Source organism: Elephantulus edwardii, unplaced genomic scaffold, assembly GCF_000299155.1.
Source record: "Elephantulus edwardii isolate Elephantulus edwardi_28Jun2011 unplaced genomic scaffold, EleEdw1.0 scaffold00037, whole genome shotgun sequence".
Classification (NCBI taxonomy): Eukaryota; Metazoa; Chordata; class Mammalia; order Macroscelidea; family Macroscelididae; genus Elephantulus; species Elephantulus edwardii.
The window spans coordinates 11,299,311-11,313,396 of NW_006399787.1; the positions used below are offsets into that span (position 1 = coordinate 11,299,311).

A 14,086-nucleotide genomic window follows, 5' to 3' on the forward strand; every position below is an offset into this window, starting at 1 on the left:
TGTGTGTCACACTATCCTTCATTCATGTTGTGCTTCTTACATTCGCATTATATAGATGAAATACAAATGTTATATATAATTTTTAATTGAAATTTTAATGCAAGTTTATGGGGACTTTGGATTTCGATTCATTCATTGTTGCACATTTTCCTCCTTGCCCACCCCTCTCCCCCAGTTCACTTTTCTCTTCGAAAACTAAAAAAAAAAAATATCTTTCATTGTTATACAATCTTTCCTCCCAGTCCACTCCACTATGCAGCTTTCATTCTGGACTCTTGTCATGACAATAATACCCAACCATATATTCTTTTTAAACAGTTCTTTCCCTCATCTGGTTCAATGTAATATATATTATTTATTCCCTCTTTTCTTAGTTTCCCCCAACTCCGATGTCAGTCCCGCTTTACAACAGTGGCATTATGCAGTATTTGTCTTTTTGTGACTGAGATATTTCACTCAGCATAATGTCCTCCAGGGTCATCTGTTTAGTATATTTCATAAGTTCCTTGTTTCCCAATGCAGCATAGTATTTCATTGTGTTACTATGCCACAGCTTCTCTATCCATTTGTTTGTTGATGGGCCCTAGGGTTTCTTCCAACTCTTTGCTATTGTGAACAAAACCACAGTAAACATAGGTGTGCATTATATATAATTTATAACCTGCCACATTACGACTTTTTAAATCTAAGCATGCATGTATACATATTTTATCTCAACCCACAATGTGTTTACCACCCAATCACAAATTCCTCCCCATCCCTGGAAATTATCAAAGAATATTTGATTCTATTTATATACTTTTTCTTGTTGTCGTTAGATGCCATAGAGGCAACTACAACTCACCGTGATTCTATGAATAACAGCTCTGAACCTTGTTCTATTCTGCACCATCCTCATGATTTACTGATATGCTTAAGTCCATTGATACAGTTACTGTGTCAATCCATCTTGTTGAAAGTGGTTTTATTTATCTCTGACTCTCCACTTCTATGGTCGAGTCAAAATGTACTCATCACTGACCCTCCAGCAGGTTTTCAGAGGCAGTAAATAACATGGGAGGAGATTGCCTGTCTTTCTATTCCAGAACACCTGATGGGTTCAAAGCAACAGCCTTTGAGAGGCAGCGCAGTGCTTTACCACTCGGCCACCAGAACTCCTCACACAAAACACCTTCATTATTACCAGCATGAGGCCATTTTTGGAGAACTGGCACCGTCTAAAAACATGCCCAAAGTCTGTGAAGCAAAGCGTCACTGTTTTTGCCTCTAAAGAGCTCCCTAGTGTACTTCCTCCAACATGCACTTGCTTGTTCTTTTGGCAGTTCATGTGATTGATCTCCTGTACTCTTCTCCAAAACCACCATTTAAAGGCATCGATTCTCATTCTATCATCCTTATTCATTGTCCAACTTTCAGAGTCACAGGAAGTAATTAAAAAGATCATGGTTTGGATTAGTCTTTAAATTACATCCTTGTTCTTTATCACTTTGGAGAGGTCCCTGACAGCTGATTTTCCCAATGCAGCATATCTTTTGATTTCCTGACTACCATCACCATAGATCTTGATTGTGGATCCAAGTAAAATGAAATAGTTGGTGATTTCAGTCTTCTGCTATGTTGTATTTCATTAATACTTCATTATTCTTTAGTGTTTCATAGTATCCAGTGTATATAAGTACCATAGTTTGTTTAACCATTATCTGTTGATGACACTTGCGTAGTTTCCATCTCTTGGCTATTGTAAGTAATGCTGCAATGAACTGAGGGTGTATATGTCTGTTCATATCCCAGCTCTTATTTCTTTAGGATATGAACTTAATAATGGGATTGCTGGCATTTCTATTTGCAACTTTTAAAGGAGGCACTGTATTATTTTCCACAGTGATTGCTCCATGCCACAGTCCCACCAAGAGTGTATGAGGATTCCAATCTCTCCACATCTTCTTTTGTTCTTTTCTGTACTATTGAACTTTACTATTATTACTGGGGTTAGATAATATCTCTTTGTGTTGACTTACTTCTTTCTTCAGCTAATGAACTAGAGACGTTTTTTGAGAGGGAGGAGGAATTCTAAGCATGTGTGCAGCATGTGCTTGTGTGTGAGCATCACCCTGGGAGAGGCTGCAGACTCTCTGCCTCAGGGCAGTCCATTCCTACCCCTGAAGCAAGACCCTGGACTTATTCACACCCCAGCATTCTTCAGACTTCACATGTCCCTCTATCTGGGGCCTTCTTAGCACTTCCTGACTTTTAACCCACTTTTGCTGAGAGTGAGGCCATGGTGTGTTTATGGGAGTTACTTTCTCTGTGGATGGCAAGGGGACTGTCTCCAGAAGGGTCCTTCTACAGATCATGTTATTGTTGTTGTTGTTAGGTGCTGTTTAGGCAAGTACAACTCATAGTGACCGTATCAATAACAGACCTGAACCCTGGCCTATCCTGTATCATCGTCATCATCATCTCTAACACACTTGAGACCGATGCTTTCCTGACTGTGTCAATACAACTTGTCGAGAGTCCTCTTTTTTGTTAACCCTCCGCCTTTCCAAGCATGATTTACTTTTCTAAAGAATAGCTTCTCCTAACCACATGCCCAAAGTATGTGTGATGAAGCTTCACTATCTTTGCTTCCAAGGAAGATTCTGACTGTTTGTTCTTTTGGCAGTCCATAGGATATTCAGTCATATTCCCCAGCACCACAACTCAAAGGCATCAATTCTTCTGTCACCCATATTCAGAGTCCAGCTCTCAAAAGCATAGTAAGTGATTAAGAAGACCATGGCCAGAATCAGATGCACCTTAGTCTTCAAACTAACATCATGCTTCTTAGTATTTTGGAGAGGTCCCCGACAGCAGGTTTGCCCAATGCAATATGTCTCCTGATCTCCTGACTGTTAGTACCCTGGGTATTGATTGTGGATCCAAATAAGGTGAAATCATTGACAAAGTCGAGGTTTTCTTCATCTAGCATGAAGTTGCTTTTTGGTCTGGTGGTGACAGTTTTTCTTCTTTATGTGTATGGTTCTGATTTTTAATGAAAGTTTACGGAATGATTGGATTTTTACTCATTCATTGTTGCGTATTTTCCTCCTTGCTCACTTCCCCACCCCAGTCCACTTTGCACTGCACCCTTTGTTCCAGGTTGTTGTCATACATATAATGCCTAATCATATATTCCTATTTCAGACAGTTCTTCCCCTTGTCTATTCCAGTGCAGAGTGCATTATCTATCTGTCTTTATCCTATTCTCCTCTTAACCCCGCATGTCAGTTCTATTTTATAATAGCATTGTTGTGCAGTTTTTGTCCTTTTGTGACTGAGATATTTCACTCAGTATATTCCAGGCTCACCCATGTTGTGTAATGTTTTACGAGTTCATTGTTTTTCACTGCTGCATAATTTCCTTTGTGTGGATGTACTACAGCTTTTCTATCCATTCATTTTTTTTGATGGGCACTTGAGTTGCTTCCTTCTCTTTGTATTGTGAATTACACAGGAATAAACATGGGTGTGCATATATCTGTTTGGGTCATGACTCTGGTTTCCTTAGGGTAAATTCCCAGTAGTGGAATTGCTGGGTCAAATGGTATTTCTATTTCCAACTTTTTGAAACAGTGCCAGACTGCCTTTCATAGTGGTTGTACCATTTGACATTCCCACCAGCAGAGAATAAAAGTTCTAATCTTGATGTTGAGTTGTAATCCATATTGAAGGCTCTCTTTGATCTTCTGCAGCAAGCATTTTAAATCCTCCTCACTTTCAGCAAGCAGGGTTGTGTCATCTGCATAACACAGGTTGTTGCTGAACCTTCCTCCAATTCCGATGACACATTCTTCTTCGCAGAGGCCAGCTTCTCAAATGATTTACTCAGTGTACACATGGAGTAGGTATGGAGAAAGGATACAATCCTGACATATACCTTTCCTGATATTAAACTAAGCAGAATTACCGTGCTCTGTTTAGACAACAGTTTCTTAGTCTAGGTACAGGTTTCCTAAGTGTTCTGGGATACCTGTTCTTCTCAATATTAGCCATATTTTTCTATGAACCACACAGTCAAATAATGCCTTTTCTTGGTCAATAAAACACAAATAGACTTTTTTCTGGTAGTCTTTGCTTTCAGCCAGGATTCATGTGACATCAGCAGTATCTCTGGCGCTACAGCATCATCTAACTCTCATTTGAACTTCTGGCAGTATTATTATTATTATTACTCTAGCCATTTAAGGATGATCTTCAGCAATGTTTTGCTTTCATATGATATTAATGATATTGTTTGATAATTTCCACAATCTATTGGATTGCCTTTCTTGGGAATGCGAACAAATACAGATCTTGTCCAGTCAGTCAGCCACGCAATTGTCCTCCAAATTTCCTGGCATAGACTGGTGAGTGCATCCAGGGCTGCATCTGTTATTGGAAAGATGTCATTTGGTACCTCATAGATTTCTGGGGCCTTATTTTTTGCCTATACTTTCAGACAGCTTTGTTACCACTGGCTCCTGTTCATATGGTACTTCCTGAGATCCTTCAGTGTCAACCAATTCTTTTTGGTACAGTGACTCTGTGTATTCTTTCCATCTTCTTTGAATGGATCTTGGATCATTTAAGATTTTGCCCATAGTATCTCTGTGTATTGAAACTCGTGGATTGAATTCACTTTGCACTTCTTGCAACTTTAGAAATGCCAAATGAGTTATCTCCTTTTTCTTCTCCGACTCCAGCTCTTTGCACATTCCATTATACTATTTTGCTTTGTTTTCTCGAGCTGCCCTTTGAAATCTTCTGCTCATATCTTGACTTAGCATTTCTTCCCTTTGTTTTGGCTTCTCATTGCTCTAGTGCAGTTTTCAGAGTCTCTCTGGAATCCATTTTGGCTTTTTCTTCCTCTTCTGTCTTTGTAATGATCTTTGGCTCTGTTCATGGATGATATATTTGATGTCATCCCATAACTCAGATGTTTACTTATAGATCATAAGGAGTAGATATCTCTCAGTAGATCGTGAACTGAGAAACACTTCAGAGGAAACCCAGGCATCTCTTGCAAGGAGTATAGACTATGAGGAAGACAGCTCCCACTGACTGACAGAATGGCAAAGAATCTCCCCAGGATACTAGTGACTCAGAATCAGAAACTAGGTAACATAAGAACAAGGCAGCTTGGATCAGATGATAAACATGCTGAATCTAGTATGGCAACTTAGAAATTGTGTCTCCTTCCTCTTGAGGATGCAGCACGGAGGGGAGGACAAGATATCCTTGTTTCCTTGTGCTGCTGCATAGAAATACACAAACTGGTGACTTTAAAGAACAGAAACTTGTTTTCTTATACCTCTGGGCACTAATAGTTCCATTTGCGTTTATTCCTTCCTTGTTGGTGGCCCCAGGCATTGCTTGGTAGTCCTCACATGACATCTGTCTTTCCTGTGCCTGTATGCATTCCTGTGAATCTATGCTGCTCTCAGAAGTGATTAGACTTAGGACCCACCTATGAGGTATGACCTCAGCTGGTCAGCTGATTATGTCTACTCTATCCAGGGCCAACTGCTTCATTCATGCCATTAATTCATAACAGTTTTGGCTGATATAAGTACATATTTTTTTTTTAAGTGTAAAACTCTATCTATAACTCAGAACTTCCTCAGGACTACTGTATGTATACTATTTGATTTTATGAACCTAGCTAGTTTCTTTAAAAAAAAAAAGAAAAGAAACAGTCAACACTCTTGGCACCAGCAGCCAGGAAATTAAAAGATGTATTATGGGGTGCGAGGGCTGCTGCACAGCTAGAAGAGCCTCCGCGGTCTGGACGGTAGCGCGTGCCCCGAGCTCTCTGCTTCCCCCGTCCGCCAGACCAAGGCAGCTGGAGCTCTACCCTCGGCCCCAGCAACAACACTTAGAACAGTCCAATAGAAGAGACATGGCCGGGTGGAACGCCTACATCGACAACCTCATGGCGGACGGACCTGTCAGGACGTGGCCATCGTGGGCTATAAGGACTTGCCCTCCATCTGGGCCGCTGTCCCCGGGAAAACCTTCGTTAACATCACGCCAGCTGAGGTTGGGGTTCTTGTTGGCAAAGACCGGTCAAGTTTTTTTGTGAATGGGCTGACACTTGGGGCCAGAAATGTTCTGTGATCCGGGACTCACTGCTAGTGGATGGGGAATATACCATGGATCTTCGCACCAAGAGTACTGGCGGAGCACCTACCTTCAACCTTACTGTCACCATGACTGCCAAGACGCTAGTCCTGCTGATGGGCAAAGAAGGTGTCCACGGTGGTTTGATCAACAAGAAATGTTATGAAATGGCCTCTCACCTGCGGCGTGCCCAGTACTGACCTCGTCTGCCCCTTACCCCACCACTCCCCACTGCTTTTGCACCCCTATCCTTCCCATACACATACACCATTTTTATTTTTTGGGGCCATTACCCCACATCTTTTATTGCTGCCAAAACCATATGGGCAGGGGGCAGGACTGGATGGACAGATACGGCCCCCTACCCATACCCCTCCTGTGTGTGGTTCGAAACTTTTTGTTTTTTGGGTTTTTTTTTTCTCTGAATAAAAAAAGTTTCTACTAAAAAAAAAGATGTATTATGATGGGAAATCTGCTATTAGGGACCTCTCCAGAGTACTGAAGAGCAATGGTGCTACTTTGGAGACTAAGGTGTGCCTGATACAGGCCATGATCTTTGCAATCACTTGGTATGCATCAGAAAGCTGGACAATGACTGGGGATGATAGAAGGAGAATTGATGCCTTTGAGCTGTGGTGTTGGAGAAGAGTATTGAATATACCATGGACTGCTAAGAGAACAAACAGGTTTGTCTGGAGAGGGTGAAGCCATGTTGTTCCTTGGAGGCAAGGATTCTGAAGCTTTATCTGACATACTTTGGGAATGTTGCAAGAAGGGACCAGTCCTTGGAGAGGAACGTCATGCTTGGGAGGGTGGAGGGACAGCGCAGGAGGAGAAGACCCTCTATGAGGTGCCCTGATTCAGTGACTGGGGTAATTGGGGTGGATGTGATGGAGACAGTGGGATTAGCACAGGACGGAGCAGGGTTTAGGGCTGTTGTACATAGGGTCGCTATGAGATGCAAGCAATTTGATGGCACATAACAACAACAAACAACAAGAAGCTAGTTTCAGATTTGCATTGTAGGAAGGAGGGAGACGGAGTCACATAGGTAGTGGAGAAGTATAGACTTGTTCCTGGCTCATGTAGTGCTGGGGCACCCTGCAAATGGAAGACTGGTTGTTGGAGGAAGTGATGGTGCAAAGGCTGTAAGAGGCAATTTGTGTTTGTGTGTATGTGTGTGACAAAGTTTTACCATCCTTGCCTTTAAGGAGCACTCTAGTTGCATTTCTTCCAAGACATATATGTTTGTTCTTTTGGTAGTCTAGAATATACTTATTACTGTTTACCAGCACCACAATTCAAAGGCATCAAGTCTTTTTCAGTCTTCCCTATTCATTTTCCAACTTTTATATGCATAGGAAACAATTGAAAGTATCATGGCTTGTGTCAGGTACACCCTAGTCTTTAAATGGATAGCCTTGCTCTTTAGAACTTTAAAGAGCTCCTTCACAGCATACTTACCCAATGTAATGTCTTTTGATTTCTTGACTGCTACTTCCATGGGTGTTGATTGAGGATCCAAGCAAAATAAAATTATGGACAATTTCAATCTTTTCTCCATCTATCATGAAGTTTCCTAGTGGCCCAGTCAGTTTTTGAGATTTTTGTTTCCTTGATTTTGAGGTGTAATCCATACTGAAGGCTGTCATAGATGATCTTCTTCAGAGGCTCAAGTCCTCTTCACTTTTCATGAGCAAGGTCATGTCATCTGCATAAAGTAGGTTGTTGGTATGTCTTCTTCCAATGTCAATGCTACACTCTTCTTCATGTAGTCCAAGTTCTTGAAATATTTGTTCAGTGTACCCTGGTAATACATTGCATGGACACTCAGCTGCTGGTCAAAAGTTGTCGGTTTAAACTCAACTGTTGTCCTCATCCCAGGCCGAGACCAAGCCAATCTTTAGGACCTTGAAGGGACTATGTTGAATATACTTAGAATCAGGATAGCTGAATTTGGGTTTACAGCTATGCCACTAACTAGCTTTGTCATCTTGGGCAATCACTTAACTTCACTAAGTGTTAATGTCTCTCCATAAAATGGGGAAGAAAATTCTTATGGTTCTGGAATGTGAGAATTAATGAAAATAATGTGTGTGAAAGAGTGTTTTGTAAGTTGTCATGTGACTTGAAAATGCTGCTTATGGTTATTATTTAGCTGTGCTGATAATTACTTGGGTATTTGCTTGTTCTCTGTGTGTGTGTGTGTGTGTGTGTGAGAGAGAGAGAGAGAGAGAGAAAGCGACAGACACTTTCTTGAAGAAGCTCACTAATGAAGCCCTCCTGTTGTTTATCAGTGTTGTAAGCCTCTTAACTTCAGTTCGTATCCCCATAATCTAATTCACTTCTTTTAAAAAAATTATTATTATTACTAATGTAAATGAAAGTTTACAGTGATTTTGGATGTCCATTTATTCATTGTTGCACTTTTCTCCCTGCCCACCCCTCCCCTCTAGTTCGTTCTTCTCTTCGAAAAGTAAGAGAAAAAGTCTTTAATTGTTATATAATCCCTCCCCCAAGGTCCACTCCACTATGCAGCCTTTGTTCTGGACTCCTGTCATGACCATAGTACCTAATCATATATCCCTTTTAAACAGTTCTCTCCCTCATCTGTTTCAGTGCAGTATACATTATTTATCCCATCTTTCTCAGTCTCCCCCCAACCCCGATATCAGTCCCATTTTATAACAGTGGCACTATGCAGTATTTGTCATTTTGTGCCTAAGATATTTCACTCAGCATAATGTCCTCCAGGGCCACCCATTTTGTGTAATATTTCATGAACTTCTTGTTTTTCAGTGTAGCATAGTATTCCATTGTGTGAATATACCACAGCTTTTCTACCCATTCATTTGTTGATGGACACTTAGGTTATTTCCAACTCTTTGCTATTATGAACAAAGCTGCGATAAACATGGTGTGCATCTAATTCATTTCTTATTTCTATACTATTTGGTCACTTTCTGGCATAGCACATAATTTACTATTTTGTTATGTTTCTTACTTACTGTTTTTCACCAACTACTAGGTGAGCCCTTCATATTCAGAAAAAGAGCTATCCCAAGCTCCTTGAACAGTGTCTGGCATATTACATAGTCATTGTTATCATCAAGTCAGAACCAATTCACAGCTGACACTGCATTGGATTTTCTGAGGCTGTAAATTGCATGAAAGGGTACAACCCTTCTTTCTTCAGTGGAGCCTCTGGTAGATTAAACTGCCGGCTGGGCGTGACCTGTGGACTGGAAGTGCAGCTCCCTATGGGCTATGCCACCATCATGAGCAAATGCTGAATGAGCATCCTGGCCTTCCATCCCTATGGTCGTCAGTCTGGAGCAAAGGAACATGATCTTGAGCCTGTTCCCTTCAATGCTGACGCTAAGCCCATCCTTTGACAAATTGTTGTCAGGAAAGGACTTTCTCAACCCAGGTCCCTGCCCACTCAGAGCCCTTTGCTTAGGAGATTGATGCCAGGGCCAGCCTAGAGTAATGACTATCTCCTGGAAGTGGCTGGAGAATTGAGCTCAGTGGACCCTTGAAATGACAGAAATCTGATGAGGGGCTACAGCAGCTGAAAAAGAGTTTCTTTGCAGTTCCTTCCCTACAAGGAACTTAGAAGTGCTCCTTTGAATCCCCTTCCCTGGGAATACAGGTTTAGAAGAAGACGGGCTCAAAGGAAATGGTCAGAGGACGTGCTCACTTGTAGATCACCAGACACACCAGATGGGAAGAACTTTATTCTCTCAAATCTCTGATGCTGATTTTTGGGGAGAATTGGTGATGGGGGAAAGACCTGTATTTCAGATAATATCTTAACACTTTCCATATCCCTAAGAGGGGTCCTGGCGCATAAAAGGTTTATGGAGGCCCCTGCTGCAGAGACCCCTTACAAGTTTGGTGGGCCTGAAGTACTGTTGTTCTGCAGCTGAATTTACAGCCACTGGATGTATCAGGGAATGTCTTTCACATTATAGACTCTGTGACAGGTACCCTGAGAGCTGTGCTGGGTACAACCTGTGCAGCTGCATGTGGCAACCCTGGGCTGATTCTCTCAGAGGCAGCTGGCTGGCATTTCGTCCTCAAAGCATGTTGCTTCCAAGTGAAGGAAAGATTCAGTCCTCTCCAGCTGGATCTGGCTGCTGAGGTTCCTTCTAGATTTTTCTGAAAGCAGGACAGGCCACTGGGATTTTCTAAAAGGTGTTTCCTCTCCTCTCCTCTCCTCCCCTCCCATTCTCTCCTTTCCTTTCTTCCTTCCTTCCTTCCTTCCTTCCTTCCTTCCTTCCTTCCTTCCTTCCTTCCTTCCTTCCTTCTTTCCTTCCTTCCCCTTAAGTCCTTAAAACTCATTGCCTTAGCAGGGCCAGGCTGTCCATGTGTGAACTAGAATAAGGCACTGGCTCAGGCTCATTGCTTCTTAGGGCCTCCTTATTCATTGTCCACACTTCTTCACATGCTTAGGAAGCAGTTGAAAATACTATGGTGTGAATTTGGTGCACCCTAGTCATTACATTGACATTCTTGCTCTTTAGCACTTTTAAGAGGAAGACCACAGAAGAATTGATGTCTTTGAATAGTACTGACTGTCCGTGGGTTATCAAAAGAACTAAGAAATCTGTCTTGAAGGAAGTGTATCCTTAGAGAGTGCTCCTTAGAGGCAAGGATGATGAAACTTCATCTCAGATCCTTTGGGCATGTTTTCAGGAGGGGGCTAGACCTTGGAAAAATATATCACACCAGAAAAGGTAGAGGTTCAGGGAAAGGGGAAAACTCATCAAGATAGATTGTCTCAGTGCAGATACTGCTTGAGTATAGTGTAGATTGTGAGGATGGTACAGGATCAGGCAAGGTTTAGATCTGTTGTTTACAGGGTCACTGTGACACTAGCTATAACATGATTTGTCTCAGCACTAGTGGAAACTAACTGAGCAGCTGTGGGGGCCTCAAAAGAACCTAAAAAGGAAAACTGGACCGATGCAGCTTTGACCTTGAGCCTAGGGATCCAGACAGAGGTCATGAGGAAGGGGGGGGGGGTGTGCCTTCTCCTGGCACAGCAGAGACTGCATGCCTCCTCCTTCTACCATGCTCTCCTGGGGCAGGTGTCTCTGGACTGGTGTGGATTTTAATTTCCTAGGCTGTAACAAAGGACCCAGGTCATGGTCGTTCTGATCACATGCAGTGTATCTGAGAGCTGGACAATAGATAGGGATGACAGAAGAAGAATTGGTGCCTTTGAGCTGCGGTGTTGGAGAAGAGCACTGAACATCCCCCAGATGACCAAAAGAACTAATAAGAGAGGGTGCAGCTGGAGGGCTCTTTGGAAGCAAGGATGATGAGGTCTCACCTCACATACTTTGGGCATATTGCTCAGAAGGGCTGTTCCTTGGAGAGGGACAGGATGCTTGGAACAGCAGAAGGTCAGTGAAGGAGAGGAAGATCCTCAACCAGGTGGATTGATGCAGTGACTACCACAATGGCCTGTGGTGTGTCAGGAAGTATGAGGAAAGCACGGGATAGGAGGGGGTTCAGAACTGCTGTTCATAGGGTCATGGTAAGTCGTACTCGACTTGATAGCACCTAACAACAAACAACAAAGGACCACAAAAGGAGTGATTTAAACAACATACATTTGCTCTCTTACTGTTTTGAGTACTAGGGTATCAGAAGGGGCATACTACCTCTGAAGGCTGTAGGGGAAGTGCCTTCCTTTTCCCTGCTTCTGGCTGTCCCAGGTGCTCTTTGGTTTGTGGCTACAACATAGCTTTAGTGTCATGTGGCTGTCTCTCCTCTTCTGGTTAGTTTCTTTGTGTATCTTTTCCTCTTTTATAGGACACAGGTAAAATTGGGTTAGGATCCACCTTACCTCATGTTAACTCAGAATATTTTGAACAATCCTGGGTGTTCTTTACTGCCTCTGAAAACCTGCTAGAGGGCCAGCCCTGGGTCGGTGCTGACTTGATGGCACACAACAGCATTTACAAACAAGGTCATGTTCACAGGTAGCAAGGTTTAGGGACCCAATATATCTTCTTGGGAGGCATAGTTGAATCATTAACAGTGTGTCTAAAGTTATGGTAACTTTGGGTTAGGATTGAGTAGGACCAGGGTTGTAGATAGGGTCATATGCTTTTATTAGCAGTGTGATGGTTAGGGTAAGATTAGATTAGATTAGAGTTATGACTTGAGTGTGGTAGGAGGCTTAGGTTGTGGCTAACATTGAAGAAAAGTTATGGTTAGGGTTGAGTTAGAGTTATAATGGAGTAGAATTAGAGACATGGGTTTGGTTTTTTTTTTCTAAATGTGGTGGCCGTTTTAACCTACCACTTACAGAGTCATACTGAGTAAGCAGACTGTACTGGATGAAACATTTACAGGCTCTGCTGAGAAATGATACAGCCTAGTGGTTAAGTGCACAAGCCATGAGTCAGACAGACCTCAGTTCCATCTGATTCCTTTGCTCAAAGTCACTTGGTGATGTATCCGTTTCTTTGCCTCCCTGAATCTTTGTGTAAACTGAAGATGATGGTAATAATCTGCCCACACACAGCTGAGGTCCAAAGAGAATGTGAACAAATCATTGAGGCACTCTGTGAAGTGGTTAATGCTTAATATCTAATGCTTTTTTCTTAACTGGTGTCAGTTAGGATATAGGAAACAAATCACACACTCCCAGGGTCTATTTGCCAGGAGACAGGCAGGGTTAAAAGAAAACAGTGAGAATAGTATGAACACAATGTATATAAATATTGTAAGCAAAGTAGTAAAAAATAATGTAAAAGAAAAAAAATTAAAACCCAAAATAAAAAAAAAAGAAAACAGTAACAGATGAGAGGCTATCTTTTTTGGAATGAATCGTGTTCCTCCAAAAATATGGTGTTTAATTTTATTAAACATAATGCAGGTGAATGGTTGTATGAAACATATTAGAATGAGGAATAGCATGAAATACAATGTGTAAGAATTTTATAAGCAACCCCCAACTTTATAAACAAACCAGTTAGAAAAACCCAAACAAACAAATGCCCAAACCAAGACAAATATATGCTATAAATTCAAGCCCCTATCTGTACTATAGAATAGGAGAAAATGATGACACAAAAGAGCTGCACAGATGATTTCAAAGGACAGTTTGAGAAGATGAAGTATTGCAATGACTTGTGCAAAGACTTGGAGTTAGAAAATATAAAGGGAAGAAAAACCTAACAGAAAGAATTGAAGAAAAGAACCAACCTTCAAGTTACATTATTGAAATTTGATTCTATGGGCAAGATACTAAAGAATGCAGGAAGCACCAAGCGAAGACGACAAGAGCACAGTCATTGTACCAGAAATAATTTGTTCAACATCCGGTCATTTCAGGAGGTAGAATGTGATTAAGAACTGATGATGCTGAAAGAAGTCCAAGTTGCACAGAAGGCATTATGGAAAAACAGGACTCCAGGAAATGATAGAAAACAGAAATGTTTCACTAAATGGCTCTGACAATATTATAATTTGAATTCAGTTCTCAAACAATATCATCAAAAGCACACGCAAAAAAAATGTTGCTAAAGATAATTTTAACTGCTGCAGCACATGCATAGCAAACATATCAGAAATTCAAGCTAGATTCAGGAGAAGGTGTGGAACCAAGCATATAATTCCTGATTATCAGATGACTTTGGGCTGAAAGCATAGACTACCAGAAAGATGCTTACCTGTGCTTTAATGACTATGCAAAGACACTTGATTGTATGTCTCACAATAAATTATGAATAACGTTATTAAAAATACGCATTCCATGAGTGAGGTATCTCAGTCACAAAGGGACAAATGCTATATGGTGCCACTGTTGTAGAATGAGGCTGGCATTGGGGTGGGGGTAAGACTGGATGAAATATGTTTACAGCATTGAAGTCTATGGGGGAGAGAATAGTCTAAAAGTATTATATTTTAGGGCATTATTTTTATC

General features: G+C 41.5%; 1 protein-coding gene and 1 pseudogene across 1 annotated transcript in view; both read left to right on the forward strand.

The window, feature by feature from the left end:
• LTBP2 (latent transforming growth factor beta binding protein 2) overlaps positions 1-14,086 on the forward strand; it is a 148,136-nt gene that overhangs the window by 35,721 nt on the left and 98,329 nt on the right.
• On the forward strand, positions 5,921-6,341 carry LOC102845798 (annotated as a pseudogene).